The sequence below is a fragment of the Rattus rattus genome, chromosome 12, assembly GCF_011064425.1.
Source record: "Rattus rattus isolate New Zealand chromosome 12, Rrattus_CSIRO_v1, whole genome shotgun sequence".
NCBI classification, from domain to species: domain Eukaryota; kingdom Metazoa; phylum Chordata; class Mammalia; order Rodentia; family Muridae; genus Rattus; species Rattus rattus.
In genome coordinates this window covers 87,504,879-87,510,917 of record NC_046165.1, presented here as the reverse complement: position 1 = coordinate 87,510,917, position 6,039 = coordinate 87,504,879, and positions in this window count along the sequence as shown.

Sequence of the window (6,039 nt, the reverse complement as noted above, 5' to 3'; positions counted from 1 at the left end):
TTGTTAAGCAAGCGCTCTACCACTTAGCTAAATCCCCAACCCCGTTACTGCTGTTTTTATTTTGTCTTTGTTGGTTTGGTTAGTTGGCTGGTTTTTGAGACAGTGTTTCTCTACTGTATTAGCATTTTCAAAGGCCAGTTGCTTGATTAAGATATCTGGGGTCAGAGAAAGGCCTGAGTGTTAGTCTTCTGCTAGCAGCCTCTGATGAAGATGTAGAACTCACAACTCCTACTGCACCACACCTGCATAGAGGGTGACACGCCCCCACCTTAAAGATAATGGACTAAACATCTGAACCTGTAAGCCAGCCCCAATTAAATGTTGTCCTTTATAAGACTTACATTGGTCATGCTATATGTTCACAGCAGTAAAACCCTAACTTCACGGTCCTCTGAAGGATCATTTCCCCAATGTAGGGGACTGCCAGGGCGTTGAGGTACAGGTGGGTGCGGTCAATGGGATCATCCTCATAGAAGCAGGGTGAGGGGGAAAGGGGTATGGGAGAGGAAGGAAAGAGGATAACATTTATAATATAAATACATAAAACATCTAAGAAAAAACAAAAAAAATAGCCAGGCTTTAACCACCTTAATATGCTTTGAAAACCCTGCTACGCCCACCTTATTCCCTTTCATATTTTTAATCTTAAGGAGAAAGGATTGTGATACTTTTATGTTAGCCTTGTAGAAGGGTCACAGGGTGTGGTGCCCAAGCTCATTATGAGGCAGGGGTTCCCCCCTCAAATGCTATTGACCTCCTTCATTTCTTACTCACTACCTAGGAGCTATATGTTCACAGCAGGATAAGGGAAGACGCTCTCTGGCAGCTCTGTTTCTTCAGAGTAAGAGGGTTATCCCTAATTAACAAAGTCTTGAGAGGAAACTTCCCCAAGACCACATCCTGGAAACTGAACAAGGTAAATCTCCCTACTTAGGCGTCCCTTCTTCTGAGACCAATCTCAGAGCCACAGAAGCACAACCAGACCAGCCTGTCCTTCATTTCGTCATGAATAGTGCACAGCCCCCAAACAAACAAACAAAAAAATAAAAACTCACCTTGATGAAGGTATCTGTTCACAGCAGTAAATCCCTAACTGATACAGTTGGTACCAGGGACACGGGTATTGCTCTGAAAGGCCTGCCCACGCTTTTGTTTGGAAGAATGTGGATTTGGGTGTGAGGTCTGAATTGAACCTCTACCAGGACCTCCTGAAATGAGACTCACAGAGGCGGTGATCTATGCAAAAGCAAGAGGAGTTTAATCATTCCTAAGTGTCAGGGTCATCTCAGTTTGAGGGGAGACAAACCCTGAGCAGACTCTAACAGGGAGTTATATACCTCAGAAACAATTGGGGCAGAATTCAAACAATTGGGGTAGAATTTGCACAATGGCAATTAGCCAGGGTATCATCGGTGTGGGGAAGTAACTTCCAAACTGACTAGTGTTCAGTGGACTGCTCTAGGACTTTCTGAGGGGGTCAGATGGGGAGTTACAGGCGGCTTTATTCAACATTTGGCTTGTGGATGTTCCAGGAACTATACTAGCTCTACTCCTCCTGGAAGACAGGGGTCCTTCTGTGCTCAGAGGTTGGTGGTGGAATTTTCCCACTGGCCTCAGATTGGCCCAGCTCTGCCCTTTCCTTCTCCCCTTTCCTTCAGCATGGCTCCCATCTTGAAGCCACCGTCCTCTGGCTCACCCTCCTGCTTCCCTGCTTCCAGCCTCACATGGGGTTGGTACAGCGGGAGTCAGGGAGTTTCCTTCAGTGCAGGAGCAGGTGTGGTGTGGTTGTTCTACACCAGGGGTGATCGTGGTCAACAGGTGATGGAATGGCCTTTTCCCCTGGGTTTTGGCACACCGTGGTGAACTCTTGACATGTGTGGTTCTGGAACCAGGCCTGCTTCACAGAGGGCACATGATTTAGGGCAAACATAGTCATGAGCCTATTGGGTAGCTCTGACCTTAAGTATTAAATTATCATTTTTCAGTTCTGTAATCGCTGCCAACTGTAGGCTGGATACAATGGGGGCTAGAATGCCATATGCATCCAATATAGGGCAAAGGGAAGGAGCACCATTCAGTCCCCACCAGTCTCTAAGGCTAATTTAATTAAGGTCTAATTGAGAGTTCTATTTATCCTTTCTACCTGCCCTGAACTCTGGGGAGGATATGCATAATGAAGCTTCCAATTAGTCCCCAAGATCTTAGTCAGTCCCTGACATTTCTGAAATATGAAGGCAGGCCCTTATCTGGTCCTATTACCTTAGGTGCTCCAAACCTGGGAAAATCTCTTCTAGTATCTCTATCCGTCTATCCAGGAGGAAATGTCCACAAAAAACAGCAGGTATTTTGAGCCATGTCTTTCTTCCTTGATCTCTATAAAACCAATTTTCCCAGGAGAGGCCTCCAAGCTCTTACCTCTCAGTCAGGAGTTTGGATATTTGGGGTGACTGGGAGATTTGCTCAGCTGATAAGCACTAAAGTTTGTCATTTGTTTTACTCCTAAGTGAGTGACTCTGTGGATCTTTCTGAGAAGAGTTCTTGTTAAAGAGATGAATGATATTAGCTTACGTTCACTCGATCATCACCGTCCCATTTAATTTCTTTTTCTGCATGTATCAGTTGATCTAGGTGGTTCAGGTAGAACAGTATCCAATCTAGAGATGCTGTTTTCTTCAAGACTATGTCCTTAGCGGCCTTGTTAGCCCATCTGTTATCTCTAGCCATTGGTTTCTTTTCCCATGATGAGGGCTTGTGTTAATGTTATTAGCTTGGCCCTTTGAACTGAAGTGCCTGGAGGAAGAGACTGAGTCCAGACTACCTCCATTTCCATTGTCACCACTGCCCCTGCTCTCCTCTGACCCTCATGGATAAAGCTGCTTTTGTTAATAAACCAGATCTGTTCTGTCTCTGACAGAGGAGAATCACTTTGATGGAGTGGACAGTCAAAATCAGAGTTGGGCAGCAGAATTGCATGGTTTGCAGAAACAGGTAGCTTGAAAATATGTTAGCCAAGGTAGATTGATACAGTCTGATGATGAAGCCTGTAGGCATTACTGAACAGCAATCAGGATTGTGTGTGTGTGTGTGTGTGTGTGTGTGTGTGTGTGTGTGTGTGTGTGTGCGTGTGTGTGTGATGTGTCCCAAAGTTAACTTATCTGCATCTTTATCCAACAGTACTGTGGCAACAATAATAAGCAGGAAATCCTGCTGTCACTGAGTCCAGTTTCTATGATAAATAAGCCATTGGCCATTTCTATGGTAGTCTTTTCTCCTGGATCCATGGCTTTGTTAGCTAGAGGGGCTCTAATTAATTTTTTCTTGTCTAATCTGCACTCTTCTATACTCTCTGCAACTTTTATTAGCTTGTATCTGTAACTTTTATCTAATATTTGGCACTAACTAATTGAAGAAAGCCCCGTACTAGAGTTCTCTGTTTTCTCTTATTTAATATCATATCTAAACACTGGCCAAATTACTGTTGAGACCTGCTTACAGAGCCTGGTGGCAAATCTGGAGGAGATCCCTAACCCTTCCAGCACTGAATACCCAATCTGGGTGGGTTCCCTGTGGGCCCAAGAGCCAGTTTCTTGGCCTATGTCTGTGCTGAAGAGAACCTGTAAGAACTTTTCAGAGGAGCTGGTGTCATGTCCTGAATACAGTTCATTCTGCATTATGCCATCTCATGGCTGGTCCCTCAGGGGAAGAGAGGCCTCAGCCTGAGCCTACAGGAGGCATCCCCTCTCTTTATATAAAATAAATCTTTTTCATCTTAAAAACTCGGAGACCATATTTACTCAGACAGGGAGCAAGCATTTCTCTTGGCAAGAAGGATATTCATTTACTGAACAAAAGATGTGAGCAGGAGTCAGTTGCAAAGTCTGTTAATGGATACATATGACCACTTGGGGCCTCTCCTGTCACGGACCCTGGGTGTCAGTCTGTACTGTGTCTGCACTAGGCAGAAGGAGAGGGGAAGAGGGGATAAGCCGGTGTGAAAGGTAAAACCTGGAGCTGGTCCTGAGGGAAAAAGAAACTCAACAAGTGACTGCTGGGAATTGAACTCAGGACCTCTGGAAGAGCAGTCAGTGTTCTTAACCACTGAGCCATCTCTCCAGCCCCAAAGCTAACACTGTCAACAAGGACGGAGCTAACCGCTAGGCTGGACTCAGATTTTGTTCCAGTTGACAAAGAAGTGTTAGCAAGGAGGAGGAGGAGGGAAAACTTCTGAAACACTATATCCTCTACTGCTGACACCTTGGGGAGGTCCTGTGGCCATTTAACATCAAAAGCAGGCCACTCTAAGTTACATTAAGTGGTCTTTAGTCCTAACAACCTGTCCCATGTCAAAAAATTTCGTCAGTCCAAGTCCAAGAACACAGAAAACAAAAGAACAACTAACACAAAGTGCCCTCCTTCACGGGTGAAGTACACAGACCAACCTGTCCATGCCACGGACAGGATAACTCAGGCTCTCTGCTCCTGCCACCGGCCAGATCAAAATCCTGTTACTGAGGTGTCCGAGCCCTCCTTAAGCTTGCACATATGAATCTAACCAAAAGAAGAACACATGGAAGCTAGATAGAGGAGATGTAGACAACTGTGGTACATCGCTCAAGCCGTCACTTCCCCAATTCACCACTCTCCTGTGGGTCCCCCACAAGAGGTGAGTTTACTGGCCAATACACAAAATGTGAGGTGCGAATTGAACCACTACCTGGACCTCCTGAAATGTGAGTCACAGAGGAGGAAATCTATGCAAAAGCAAGAGTTTAGTCATTCCAAACTATCAGGGTCATCCCATTTCAGAGAGAGAAGTCCCTGAGCAGACTCTACCAGGGAGTTATATACTTGCAATTAGGGCAGAATTCAAACAATTGGGGCGGAATTTGGGCAAAGGTAATAGATAGGGTACAATCAGTGGGGAGAAGCAACCTGCAATTAGACTGGCAGTCAGTGGGCTGTTCTGGGACTTTCTGAGGGAGTCGGATGGGGAGTCACAGGTGGCTTTTTCAACAGTCTGGTTTGCAGCTGTTCCAGGAACTACACCAGCTCTACTCCTCCTGGAAGGGAGGGGTCCTTCTGTGCTCAGAGGTTGGTGGTGGAATTTTCCCACTGGCCTCAGATTGGCCCCAACTCTGACTCTTTCATGGGAACTTTGGATTTGGAAAGCTGTGGAAATGCTTTAAATAGGGCTTAATGGGCTATCCTAGAACAAATATGGAAGACTTTGTTACTGAAAGTGGTTTAAATTGTGTGAATCTGTCCCAAGAGTTCTGTGAAGAATTTCAATATTTGCCTAGAGACTCTTTGGGGAGGTTTTATGGTAAAGAATGTGGCTACCTTTTGCACTTGTCTGAAGAATCTGCCTGAGACCTAGGTTAAGAGAATCAGATAAATTGAATGGAAAAAGGAAGTCTCAGAAACAGCCATCATAGACTATGCTTTCTGGTTAAGTCTCATTAAGGGTGTTTTGAACGAGCTTAGCAAGCTGAGAAAGAAAAAACCTAAACTACATGTCTCATGTATTAAAGCATATCAGGAAGTGAAATAGAGGTGAATCCTGTATTCAAGGAGATAACAAGTAAAGAGAGTGGGACTGTACCCAGCTAACTTTAAACCCAGGCCTGAGGGTACACACCATTACCTAGAAGATAAAGCCAAGCAGGTCACCGAGGTCAAGGACAGCCTGAGACAGAGCAAGTTCTAGGTGAAGGGAAGCTTCAGTAGAGAAATGGTCGTCCACAGCTTTGATCTCAGGAGACAGGCACTAAGATCTGAGTTCAGGGTCAATCTACACAGCAAGATCCAGGACAGGCAAACTGAGGCAGGGAAGGAGTTGGAAAAGAGGAAGCTAGTGATGGTGTACTAGAGCAAGGTGAGCAATTCCAGCACCTCCGAGCAGCAGGAGTCAGCAGCTTTGCCCACACAGCCCTGGCTTTAGAGTACAGAATAGAAGGGACTACTGGACAATTGGTGCTGGTTCACTGGAGCTAAGAAATTAGTGGTGATTAAAATGAGACCAGCATCAAAGTGGTAAAA